Genomic DNA, 15,468 nt, shown 5'->3' with positions numbered 1-15,468 from the left:
GAGTACCGGGTGGTAGCTGGGTAGTGATAGTCTCTAAGGTGCAGGATAGAGTACCGGGTGATAGCTGGGTAGTGAGGTGCAGGGTAGAGTGCCGGGTGGTAGCCGGGTAGTGGTAGTCTCTAAGGTGCAGGGTAGAGTACCGGGTGGTAGCTGGGTAGTGGTAGTCTCTAAGGTGCAGGGTATAGTACCGGGTGGTAGCTGGGTAGTGGTAGTCTCTAAGGTGCAGGGTATAGTACCGGGTGGTAGCTGGGTAGTGGTAGTCTCTAAGGTGCAGGGTAGAGTACCGGGTGGTAGCTGGGTAGAGGACCGGGTGGTAGCCGGGTAGTGATAGTCTCTAAGGTGCAGGGTAGAGTACCGGGTGGTAGCCGGGTAGTGAGGGGCAGGGTATAGTACCGGGTGGTAGTTGGGTAGTGATAGTCTCTAAGGTGCAGGGTAGAGTACCGGGTGGTAGCCGGGTAGTGAGGGGCAGGGTATAGTACCGGGTGGTAGCCGAGTAGTGAGGTGCTGTGCTTCACTGAGAAGAATGCTGCTCGCTTGCACCTAACGCCTACACACACACACGCATGACTGCACGAACATACACACACACACAGAAAGATTAAAACACAAAAGGATAATGATGGCGTCTTTCCGACAGCATGACGTGGTCTGTCTGTCAGACAGTAGTAGAAAGATCAAGCTAAAATAACTACATCTTATCCAGCCACACACACACACACATACACACACAGACAGAGAGAGAGAGACACACACACACAGAGACACACACACACACACACAGAGACACACACAGAGACACACACAAAGAAAGAGACACAAACACACACACACACACACACACACACACACACACACACAGAGACACACACACACACACACACACACAGGACATCCACTGTCCAGCCAGAGATGAACACAAACTGTGTAGGTGAAGTTACAGATCTAGTTTTTCTAGTTGCACCCCTTCCCCTATGCTCTCTCTCTCACACTGGGAGCAACGCACACACACACACACACACACACACACACACACACACACACACACACACACACACACACACAACAACTTAATGAGTCACCTGTTGTGTGTAAGGTCTATGCCCTGTTGTATAATGTGCGTGTCAGCTGTGTATGACGCTGCTCAATCTGTTCCTTTGTTTGGCTGTAGAATCTCTCTTGTATCAGCTCTTCAGTTAAACATACTGCTGTGTTTGTCCAATATCAAATACACCTTCTAGAAGTGTTTGGCCTAAGTCCACTCCTAAGACCACTCCTAAGACCACCCCTAAGTCACTCCTAAGTCCACTCCTAACACACCTACTAAGTCACTCCTAAGTCCACTCCTAAGTCCACTCCTAAGTCCACTCCTAACACCACCCCTAAGTCCACTCCTAACACCACTACTAAGTCACTCCTAAGTCCACTCCTAAGTCCACTCCTAAGCCCACTCCTAAGACCACTACTAAGTCCACTCCTAAGACCACTACTAAGTCCACTCCTAAGTCACTCCTAAGCCCACTCTTAACACCCCTACTAAGTCACTCCTAAGTCCACTCCTAAGACCACTGCTAAGTCACTCCTAAGTCCACTCCTAAGACCACTACTAAGTCACTCCTAAATCCACTCTTAAGCCCACTCCTAACACCCCTACTAAGTCACTCCTAAGTCCACTCCTAAGCCACTCCTAAGTCACTCCTAAGTCCACTCCTAAGTCCACTCCTAAGCCACTCCTAAGCCACTCCTGTCCACTCCTAAGTCCACTACTAAGACCACTACTAAGTCCACTCCTAAGTCACTCCTAAGCCCACTCCTAACACCCCTACTAAGTCACTCCTAAGTCCACTCCTAAGCCACTCCTAAGTCACTCCTAAGTCCACTCCTAAGTCACTCCTAAGCCACTCCTAAGCCACTACTAAGTCCACTCCTAAGTCCACTACTAAGACCACTACTAAGTCCACTACCAAGACCACTACCAAGTCCTCTACTAAGTCCACTCCTAAGTGGATTTAACCATCAGTGGATTTAACCATCAGTGAACAGTAGTTATATTTAACCATCAGTAAACAGTAGTTCTATTTAACCATCAGTGAACAGTAGTTCTATTTAACCATCAGTGAACAGTAGTTCTATATAACCATCAGTGAACAGTAGTTCTATATAACCATCAGTGAACAGTAGTTATATTTAACCATCAGTGGATTTAACCATCAGTGAACAGTAGTGGATTTAACCATCAGTGAACAGTAGTTCTATTTAACCATCAGTGGATTTAACCATCAGTGAACAGTAGTTCTATATAACCATCAGTGAACAGTAGTTCTATTTAACCATCAGTGAACAGTAGTTCTATTTAACCATCAGTGGATTTAACCATCAGTGGATTTAACCATCAGTGAACAGTAGTTCTATATAACCATCAGTGAACAGTAGTTCTATTTAACCATCAGTGGATTTAACCATCAGTGGATTTAACCATCAGTGAACAGTAGTTCTATTTAACCATCAGTGAACAGTAGTTCTATATAACCATCAGTGGATTTAACCATCAGTGAACAGTAGTTCTATTTAACCATCAGTGAACAGTAGTTCTATTTAACCATCAGTGGATTTAACCATCAGTGAACAGTAGTTCTATTTAACCATCAGTAGATTTAACCATCAGTGAACAGTAGTTCTATTTAACCATCAGTGAACAGTAGTTCTATTTAACCATCAGTGAACAGTAGTTCTATATAACCATCAGTGAACAGTAGTTCTATTTAACCATCAGTGGATTTAACCATCAGTGAACAGTAGTTATATTTAACCATCAGTGAACAGTAGTTCTATTTAACCATCAGTGAACAGTAGTTCTATTTAACCATCAGTGAACAGTAGTTATATTTAACCATCAGTGGATTTAACCATCAGTGAACAGTAGTTCTATTTAACCATCAGTGAACAGTAGTGGATTTAACCATCAGTGAACAGTAGTTCTATTTAACCATCAGTGAACAGTAGTTATATTTAACCATCAGTAAACAGTAGTTCTATTTAACCATCAGTGAACAGTAGTTCTATTTAACCATCAGTGAACAGTAGTTATATTTAACCATCAGTAAACAGTAGTTCTATTTAACCATCAGTGAACAGTAGTTATATTTAACCATCAGTAAACAGTAGTTCTATTTAACCATCAGTGAACAGTAGTTCTATTTAACCATCAGTGAACAGTAGTTATATTTAACCATCAGTAAACAGTAGTTATATTTAACCATCAGTGAACAGTAGTTATATTTAACCATCAGTAAACAGTAGTTATATATTTAACCATCAGTGAACAGTAGTTATATTTAACCATCAGTAAACAGTAGTTCTATTTAACCATCAGTGAACAGTAGTGGATTTAACCATCAGTGAACAGTAGTTCTATTTAACCATCAGTGAACAGTAGTTATATTTAACCATCAGTGAACAGTAGTTCTATATAACCATCAGTGGATTTAACCATCAGTGAACAGTAGTTCTATTTAACCATCAGTGAACAGTAGTTCTATTTAACCATCAGTGAACAGTAGTTCTATTTAACCATCAGTGAACAGTAGTTCTATTTAACCATCAGTGAACAGTAGTTCTATTTAACCATCAGTGAACAGTAGTTCTATTTAACCATCAGTGAACAGTAGTTATATTTAACCATCAGTGAACAGTAGTTATATTTAACCATCAGTGAACAGTAGTTCTATATAACCATCAGTGGATTTAACCATCAGTGAACAGTAGTTATATTTAACCATCAGTGAACAGTAGTTATATTTAACCATCAGTGAACAGTAGTTATATTTAACCATCAGTGAACAGTAGTTATATTTAACCATCAGTGGATTTAACCATCAGTGAACAGTAGTTATATTTAACCATCAGTGGATTTAACCATCAGTGAACAGTAGTTATATTTAACCATCAGTGAACAGTAGTGGATTTAACCATCAGTGAACAGTAGTTCTATTTAACCATCAGTGAACAGTAGTTATATTTAACCATCAGTGAACAGTAGTTCTATATAACCATCAGTGGATTTAACCATCAGTGAACAGTAGTTCTATTTAACCATCAGTGAACAGTAGTTCTATTTAACCATCAGTGAACAGTAGTTCTATTTAACCATCAGTGAACAGTAGTTCTATTTAACCATCAGTGAACAGTAGTTCTATTTAACCATCAGTGAACAGTAGTTATATTTAACCATCAGTGAACAGTAGTTATATTTAACCATCAGTGAACAGTAGTTCTATATAACCATCAGTGGATTTAACCATCAGTGAACAGTAGTTATATTTAACCATCAGTGAACAGTAGTTATATTTAACCATCAGTGAACAGTAGTTATATTTAACCATCAGTGAACAGTAGTTCTATTTAACCATCAGTGGATTTAACCATCAGTGAACAGTAGTTATATTTAACCATCAGTGAACAGTAGTTATATTTAACCATCAGTGGATTTAACCATCAGTGAACAGTAGTTATATTTAACCATCAGTGAACAGTAGTTATATTTAACCATCAGTGAACAGTAGTTATATTTAACCATCAGTGGATTTAACCATCAGTGAACAGTAGTTATATTTAACCATCAGTGAACAGTAGTTATATTTAACCATCAGTGAACAGTAGTTATACTTAACCATCAGTGAACAGTAGTTCTATTTAACCATCAGTGGATTTAACCATCAGTGAACAGTAGTTATACTTAACCATCAGTGAACAGTAGTTCTATATAACCATCAGTGAACAGTAGTTATATTTAACCATCAGTGCCTGCTCAGAGATATTACATTAGTTGTGTGCCAGGTGTGGATAAACAGGTGTTCCTTAGGGCCGACCAAACAGTAGTATTCTACCTGACCAACTAACGAGACTCATGTTATTCACAGAGGTAGAACCATGGCACTCCCACCTGGGATGTTACCTGTTACCAGAGAAACAGACCTCCTCAACAACACAATACTGCTGATGTAACATAGACTGTCATAACAGACCTCCTCAACAACACAATACTGCTGATGTAACATAGACTATAATAACAGACCTCCTCACCAACACAATACTGCTGATGTAACATAGACTATAATAACATAGACTATAATAACATAGACTGTAATAACATAGACTATAATAACAGACCTCCTCACCAACACAATACTGCTGATGTAACATAGACTATAATAACAGACTATAATAACAGACCTCCTCACCAACACAATACTGCTGATGTAACATAGACTATAATAACATAGACTATAATAACATAGACTGTAATAACATAGACTATAATAACAGACCTCCTCACCAACACAATACTGCTGATGTAACATAGACTATAATAACAGACTATAATAACAGACCTCCTCACCAACACAATACTGCTGATGTAACATAGACTATAATAACAGACCTCCTCACCAACACAATACTGCTGATGTAACATAGACTGTAATAACAGACCTCCTCACCAACACAATACTACTGATGTAACATAGACTATAATAACATAGACTGTAATAACATAGACTATAATAACAGACCTCCTCACCAACACAATACTGCTGATGTAACATAGACTATAATAACATAGACTGTAATAACATAGACTATAATAACAGACCTCCTCACCAACACAATACTGCTGATGTAACATAGACTATAATAACAGACTATAATAACAGACCTCCTCACCAACACAATACTGCTGATGTAACATAGACTATAATAACAGACCTCCTCACCAACACAATACTGCTGATGTAACATAGACTATAATAACAGACCTCCTCACCAACACAATACTGCTGATGTAACATAGACTGTAATAACAGACCTCCTCACCAACACAATACTGCTGATGTAACATAGACTATAATAACATAGACTATAATAACATAGACTATAATAACATAGACTATAATAACATAGACTATAATAACAGACCTCCTCACCAACACAATACTGCTGATGTAACATAGACTATAATAACATAGACTATAATAACATAGACTATAATAACATAGACTATAATAACAGACCTCCTCACCAACACAATACTGCTGATGTAACATAGACTATAATAACAGACCTCCTCACCAACACAATACTACTGATGTAACATAGACTATAATAACATAGACTATAATAACATAGACTATAATAACATAGACTATAATAACATAGACTATAATAACATAGACTATAATAACATAGACTATAATAACATAGACTATAATAACATAGACTATAATAACATAGACTATAATAACATAGACTATAATACCATAGACTATAATAACATAGACTATAATAACATAGACTATAATAACATAGACTATAATAACATAGACTATAATAACATAGACTATAATAACATAGACTATAATAACATAGACTATAATAACATAGACTATAATAACATAGACTATAATAACATAGACTATAATAACATAGACTATAATAACATAGACTATAATAACATAGACTATAATAACATAGACTATAATAACAGACCTCCTCACCAACACAATACTGCTGATGTAACATAGACTATAATAACAGACCTCCTCACCAACACAATACTACTGATGTAACATAGACTATAATAACAGACCTCCTCACCAACACAATACTACTGATGTAACATAGACTATAATAACAGACCTCCTCACCAACACAATACTACTGATGTAACATAGACTATAATAACAGACCTCCTCACCAACACAATACTACTGATATAACATAGACTGTCATAACAGACCTCCTCACCAACACAATACTACTGATGTAACATAGACTATAATAACATAGACTGCAATAACAGACCTCCTCACCAACACAATACTACTGATGTAACATAGACTATAATAACATAGACTATAATAACAGACCTCCTCACCAACACAATACTACTGATGTAACATAGACTATAATAACAGACCTCCTCACCAACACAATACTACTGATGTAACATAGACTATAATAACAGACCTCCTCACCAACACAATACTACTGATATAACATAGACTATAATAACATAGACTATAATAACATAGACTATAATAACAGACCTCCTCACCAACACAATACTACTGATATAACATAGACTATAATAACATAGACTGTAATAACATAGACTGTAATAACATAGACTATAATAACAGACCTCCTCACCAACACAATACTACTGATGTAACATAGACTATAATAACATAGACTGCAATAACAGACCTCCTCACCAACACAATACTACTGATGTAACATAGACTATAATAACATAGACTGCAATAACAGACCTCCTCACCAACACAATACTGCTGATGTAACATAGACTATAATAACATAGACTATAATAACAGACCTCCTCACCAACACAATACTACTGATGTAACATAGACTATAATAACAGACCTCCTCACCAACACAATACTACTGATGTAACATAGACTATAATAACAGACCTCCTCACCAACACAATACTACTGATATAACATAGACTATAATAACATAGACTATAATAACAGACCTCCTCACCAACACAATACTACTGATGTAACATAGACTATAATAACAGACCTCCTCACCAACACAATACTGCTGATGTAACATAGACTATAATAACATAGACTATAATAACATAGACTGTAATAACATAGACTATAATAACAGACCTCCTCACCAACACAATACTACTGATGTAACATAGACTATAATAACAGACCTCCTCACCAACACAATACTGCTGATGTAACATAGACTATAATAACATAGACTATAATAACATAGACTGTAATAACATAGACTATAATAACAGACCTCCTCACCAACACAATACTACTGATGTAACATAGACTATAATAACAGACTATAATAACAGACCTCCTCACCAACACAATACTACTGATGTAACATAGACTATAATAACATAGACTATAATAACATAGACTATAATAACATAGACTGTAATAACATAGACTATAATAACAGACCTCCTCACCAACACAATACTACTGATGTAACATAGACTATAATAACATAGACTATAATAACATAGACTATAATAACATAGACTGTAATAACATAGACTATAATAACAGACCTCCTCACCAACACAATACTACTGATGTAACATAGACTATAATAACAGACCTCCTCACCAACACAATACTACTGATGTAACATAGACTATAATAACAGACCTCCTCACCAACACAATACTACTGATGTAACATAGACTATAATAACAGACCTCCTCACCAACACAATACTACTGATGTAACATAGACTATAATAACATAGACTGTAATAACATAGACTGTAATAACATAGACTGTAATAACATAGACTATAATAACAGACCTCCTCACCAACACAATACTGCTGATGTAACATAGACTGTAATAACATAGACTGTAATAACAGACCTCCTCACCAACACAATACTACTGATGTAACATAGACTATAATAACAGACCTCCTCACCAACACAATACTACTGATGTAACATAGACTATAATAACAGACCTCCTCACCAACACAATACTACTGATGTAACATAGACTATAATAACAGACCTCCTCACCAACACAATACTGCTGATGTAACATAGACTATCATAACAGACCTCCTCACCAACACAATACTACTGATGTAACATAGACTATCATAACATAGACTGTAATAACAGACCTCCTCACCAACACAATACTGCTGATGTAACATAGACTGTAATAACAGACCTCCTCACCAACACAATACTGCTGATGTAACATAGACTATAATAACATAGACTTTAATAACATAGACTATAATAACAGACCTCCTCACCAACACAATACTGCTGATGTAACATAGACTGTCATAACAGACCTCCTCACCAACACAATACTGCTGATGTAACATAGACTATAATAACATAGACTGTAATAACATAGACTATAATAACAGACCTCCTCACCAACACAATACTACTGATGTAACATAGACTATAATAACAGACCTCCTCACCAACACAATACTACTGATGTAACATAGACTATAATAACATAGACTGTAATAACATAGACTATAATAACAGACCTCCTCACCAACACAATACTACTGATGTAACATAGACTATAATAACATAGACTGTAATAACATAGACTGTAATAACATAGACTATAATAACAGACCTCCTCACCAACACAATACTACTGATGTAACATAGACTATAATAACATAGACTGTAATAACATAGACTGTAATAACATAGACTATAATAACAGACCTCCTCACCAACACAATACTGCTGATGTAACATAGACTGTAATAACATAGACTGTAATAACAGACCTCCTCACCAACACAATACTACTGATGTAACATAGACTATAATAACAGACCTCCTCACCAACACAATACTGCTGATGTAACATAGACTATAATAACAGACCTCCTCACCAACACAATACTGCTGATGTAACATAGACTATCATAACAGACCTCCTCACCAACACAATACTACTGATGTAACATAGACTATAATAACAGACCTCCTCACCAACACAATACTACTGATGTAACATAGACTATAATAACAGAGACTGTAATAACATAGACTGTAATAACAGACCTCCTCACCAACACAATACTGCTGATATAACATAGACTATAATAACAGACCTCCTCACCAACACAATACTACTGATGTAACATAGACTATAATAACATAGACTATAATAACATAGACTATAATAACATAGACTATAATAACATAGACTATAATAACATAGACTATAATAACATAGACTATAATAACATAGACTATAATAACATAGACTATAATAACAGACCTCCTCACCAACACAATACTGCTGATGTAACATAGACTATAATAACATAGACTATAATAACAGACCTCCTCACCAACACAATACTGCTGATGTAACATAGACTGTAATAACAGACCTCCTCACCAACACAATACTACTGATGTAACATAGACTGTAATAACAGACCTCCTCACCAACACAATACTGCTGATGTAACATAGACTATAATAACATAGACTATAATAACATAGACTATAATAACAGACCTCCTCACCAACACAATACTGCTGATGTAACATAGACTGTAATAACAGACCTCCTCACCAACACAATACTGCTGATGTAACATAGACTATAATAACAGACCTCCTCACCAACACAATACTGCTGATGTAACATAGACTATAATAACATAGACTATAATAACATAGACTATAATAACATAGACTATAATAACAGACCTCCTCACCAACACAATACTGCTGATGTAACATAGACTATAATAACATAGACTATAATAACATAGACTGTAATAACATAGACTATAATAACAGACCTCCTCACCAACACAATACTGCTGATGTAACATAGACTATAATAACATAGACTGTAATAACAGACCTCCTCACCAACACAATACTACTGATGTAACATAGACTATAATAACATAGACTGTAATAACATAGACTGTAATAACATAGACTATAATAACAGACCTCCTCACCAACACAATACTGCTGATGTAACATAGACTGTAATAACATAGACTATAATAACAGACCTCCTCACCAACACAATACTGCTGATGTAACATAGACTGTAATAACAGACCTCCTCACCAACACAATACTACTGATATAACATAGACTATAATAACATAGACTATAATAACATAGACTATAATAACATAGACTATAATAACATAGACTATAATAACATAGACTATAATAACAGACCTCCTCACCAACACAATACTACTGATGTAACATAGACTATAATAACAGACCTCCTCACCAACACAATACTGCTGATGTAACATAGACTGTAATAACATAGACTGTAATAACATAGACTATAATAACAGACCTCCTCACCAACACAATACTGCTGATGTAACATAGACTATAATAACAGACCTCCTCACCAACACAATACTACTGATGTAACATAGACTGTAATAACAGACCTCCTCACCAACACAATACTGCTGATGTAACATAGACTGTAATAACAGACCTCCTCACCAACACAATACTACTGATGTAACATAGACTATAATAACATAGACTATAATAACATAGACTATAATAACAGACCTCCTCACCAACACAATACTACTGATGTAACATAGACTATAATAACATAGACTGTAATAACAGACCTCCTCACCAACACAATACTAATGAATGTTCATTAAAAACTTTTCGAAACTATTTTATTTATTTATTTTATTTTAAATGACTTCAATATTTCCTCTTGACGTCCTGTTCTACTCTTAGTCACCGCCATGTGTGAAAGGTGAGAGACCTGCACTGTGATTCTGGTTGACTGCTATCTGTTACCACTTGACGTCCTGTTCTACTCTGAGTCACCGCCATGTGAAAGGTGAGAGACCTGCACTGTGATTCTGGTTGACTGGTATCTGTTACCACGTCCTGTTCTACTCTGAGTCACCGCCATGTGAAAGGTGAGAGACCTGCACTGTGATTCTGGTTGACTGGTATCTGTTACCACGTCCTGTTCTACTCCGAGTCACCGCCATGTGAAAGGTGAGAGACCTGCACTGTGATTCTGGTTGACTGGTATCTGTTACCACGTCCTGTTCTACTCTGAGTCACCGCCATGTGAAAGGTGAGAGACCTGCACTGTGATTCTGGTTGACTGGTATCTGTTACCACGTCCTGTTCTACTCCGAGTCACCGCCATGTGAAAGGTGAGAGACCTGCACTGTGATTCTGGTTGACTGGTATCTGTTACCACGTCCTGTTCTACTCCGAGTCACCGCCATGTGAAAGGTGAGAGACCTGCACTGTGATTCTGGTTGACTGGTATCTGTTACCACGTCCTGTTCTACTCTGAGTCACCGCCATGTGAAAGGTGAGAGACCTGCACTGTGATTCTGGTTGACTGGTATCTGTTATCACTTGACGTCCTGTTCTACTCCGAGTCACCGCCATGTGTGAAAGGTGAGAGACCTGCACTGTGATTCTGGTTGACTGGTATCTGTTACCACGTCCTGTTCTACTCTGAGTCACCGCCATGTGAAAGGTGAGAGACCTGCACTGTGATTCTGGTTGACTGGTATCTGTTACCACGTCCTGTTCTACTCCGAGTCACCGCCATGTGAAAGGTGAGAGACCTGCACTGTGATTCTGGTTGACTGTGCTGATGAAGTGATTCATAAGTAAGAAAGAACTGTTCACAAACAAACAATAAACAAGAGGGTTGATCTGTTAAGAACAAAATAGAAGTAAATTTGTGATATATATATATATATATATGTTATATCACAAATGTATATATATATATATATATATATATATATATATATATATATATGAAATAACTTTAATCTTCCTACTTCATAAGTGCGTGTTGTTTGGTAGCTAAAACGCGACACCGTTCACCTGTCACAAACAAACAGCAAACAAAAACGACTTACACACTCAATAAAAACAACAACCTCTGAATTCAGTCTCAGTCTAATAACAGGGGTATGTAACCTGTAAGTAGTCATTATACCAACCTCCACACTCTCTCCGCTCCAACTCGTTTTTTAATACGCAAAGGCTTTTATAATGAAGGTAGAAATCAAAGCTTTACCTGATGAAGGTGTTAGCCGTGTCAGTCGGTAGGTGTGTTCGTGTTGGGTTGCTTCCTCCGTCTGTCTCTGTTGAAGGTGTACTGATACCTGAGACGCAGGTCAACCAGTAAGCGGCTGTGTTTCCTCAAGACACAAGATGATGTTGTGAATGAACAAGAGGGTGTGTATGATCTCTAGTTATAAGGGCCTGAGGCATATTACTGCTCTATAGGTGTGTCTCTGTGTGTGCGTGTCTCTCTCTGTGCGTGTCTGTGTGTGTCTCTCTGTGTGTGTGAGTGTGTCTCTGTGTGTGTGTGTGTGTATGTGTGTGTGTGTCTCTCTCTCGGTCTGTGTGTGTGTGTGTGTGTGTGTGTGTGTATGTGTGTGTGTGTGTGTGTGTGTGTGTGTACAGTTGCCCTTTGAATACAGTAACACACTGATCCATGGTTAAACTGACAACGCCCTGCGGTTGTTGTATCCAGACACCTGAACCCCCTAGTTTTATATGTCGTTTTATGTGCTATAAAGTGTGTGTGTGCCTGGGTGAGTGTGAATGTTATTGGTGATAATGGTGTATGTTATGATGATGGTGTATGTTATTGGTGATAATGGTGTATGTTATGATGATGGTGTATGTTATTGGTGATAATGGTGTATGTTATGATGATGGTGTATGTTATTGGTGATAATGGTGTATGTTATGATGATGGTGTATGTTATTGGTGATGATGGTGTATGTTATGATGATGGTGTATGTTATTGGTGATGATGGTGTATGTTATTGGTGATGATGGTGTATGTTATTGGTGATGATGGTGTATGTTATTGGTGATGATGGTGTATGTTATTGGTGATGATGGTGTATGTTATTGGTGATGATGGTGTATGTTATTGGTGATGATGGTGTATGTTATTGGTGATGATGGTGTATGTTATTGGTGATGATGGTGTATATTATTGGTGATGATGGTGTATGTTATTGGTGATGATGGTGTATGTTATGATGATGGTAAATGTTATTGATTATATCAGTGTTTGTGGTGATGATGGTAAATGTTATTGATTATATCAGTGTTATTGGTGATGATGGTAAATGTTATTGATTATATCAGTGTTATTGGTGATGATGGTGTATGTTATTGGTGATGATGGTAAATGGTATTGGTTATATCAGTGTTTGTGGTGATGATGGTAAATGTTATTGATTATATCAGTGTTATTGGTGATGATGGTAAATGGTATTGGTTATATCAGTGTTATTAGTGATGATGGTAAATGTTATTGATTATATCAGTGTTTGTGGTGATGATGGTAAATGTTATTGATTATATCAGTGTTATTGGTGATGATGGTAAATGGTATTGGTTATACCAGTGTTATTGGTGATGATGGTAAATGTTATTGATTATATCAGTGTTATCGGTGATGATGGTAAATGTTATTGATTATATCAGTGTTATTGGTGATGATGGTAAATGGTATTGGTTATATCAGTGTTATTAGTGATGATGGTAAATGTTATTGATTATATCAGTGTTATTGGTGATGATGGTAAATGTTATTGATTATATCCGTGTTATTGGTGATGATGGTAAATGGTATTGGTTATATCAGTGTTATTGGTGATGATGGTAAATGTTATTGATTATATCAGTGTTATTGGTGATGATGGTAAATGGTATTGGTTATATCAGTGTTATTGGTGATGATGGTAAATGTTATTGGTTATATCAGTGTTATTGGTGATGATGGTAAATGTTATTGATTATATCAGTGTTATTGGTGATGATGGTGAATGGTATTGGTTATACCAGTGTTATTGGTGATGATGGTAAATGTTATTGATTATATCAGTGTTATTGGTGATGATGGTAAGTGTTATTGGTGATATCATGATGATAAAGATCAACAAAACCAATAAAGATGTCCCAGGGAGATCAAGTTGGATCTGGATGGGAAACTTCCTCTCATACGGGAAGTGTGTCTGTGCTTCAAATGATGAATCAAGACAAACCAGTTCAAGTTGATTGTGTGGTGATATAATACCAGTTTGTCCTCTATAGGCCACCACAGAAAAATATGTTTATTTTAATAGTGTCGATGTATAGATGTCTGCTCACTACCATTACACTTGTTTACACTGAGCTGCACTGAGGTCAGAGAGTCGTCATGGTTACATCAAGACACTGAGCTGCACTGGGGTCAGAGAGCCGTCATGGTTACATCAAGACACTGAGCTGCACTGGGGTCAGAGAGTCGTCATGGTTACATTAAGACACTGAGCTGTACTGGGGTCAGAGAGTCGTCATGGTTACATTAAGACACTGAGCTGCACTGGGGTCAGAGAGTCGTCATGGTTACATTAAGACACTGAGCTGCACTGGGGTCAGAGAGCCATCATGGTTACATCAAGACACTGAGCTGCACTGGGGTCAGAGAGCCATCATGGTTACATTAAGACACTGAGCTGCACTGGGGTCATAGAGCAATCATGGTTACATCAAGACACTGAGCTGCACTGGGGTCAGAGACCAATCGTGGTTACATCAAGACACTGAGCTGCACTGGGGTCAGAGAGCAATCGTGGTTACATCAAGACACTGAGCTGCACTGGGGTCAGAGAGCCATCATGGTTACAACAAGACACTGAGCTGCACTGGGGTCAGCATGAGCACAAAAAGGGCAGTTTTCTGGGAAAACTGGCAGTATTTCAATCTTCTCGATAAGAGCAGTGTTGATAAAGGTACAATGTGGAGTACAGTGGCATATCCCACTCTGCATTGAGGTTTGTTTTCTGTCCCATATCTAGCGCAGGCGCCACAG

At 37.2% G+C, this 15,468-nt stretch overlaps 1 protein-coding gene across 5 annotated transcripts in view; it reads right to left on the bottom strand.

Annotated features, from left to right (window-relative positions):
- Positions 1–12,795, bottom strand: part of mslnb (mesothelin b) — a 133,706-nt gene extending 120,911 nt beyond the window's left edge. For all 5 annotated transcript variants that reach the window (XM_090194767.1, XM_090194771.1, XM_090194770.1 and 2 more), the window contains exon 1: positions 12,666–12,795. The gene's annotated coding sequence lies outside the window, so the exon portion shown is untranslated. The remainder of the gene's footprint in view (positions 1–12,665) is intronic.
- Positions 12,796–15,468: the final 2,673 nt, after the last annotated feature.

The sequence above is a fragment of the Oncorhynchus mykiss genome, chromosome 13 (assembly GCF_057628025.1).
Source record: "Oncorhynchus mykiss isolate SJ-2025 chromosome 13, ASM5762802v1, whole genome shotgun sequence".
Lineage (NCBI taxonomy): Eukaryota > Metazoa > Chordata > Actinopteri > Salmoniformes > Salmonidae > Oncorhynchus > Oncorhynchus mykiss.
Note: the sequence above shows the minus strand (reverse complement) of the source record. Positions and strands in the feature narration are given on the sequence as shown.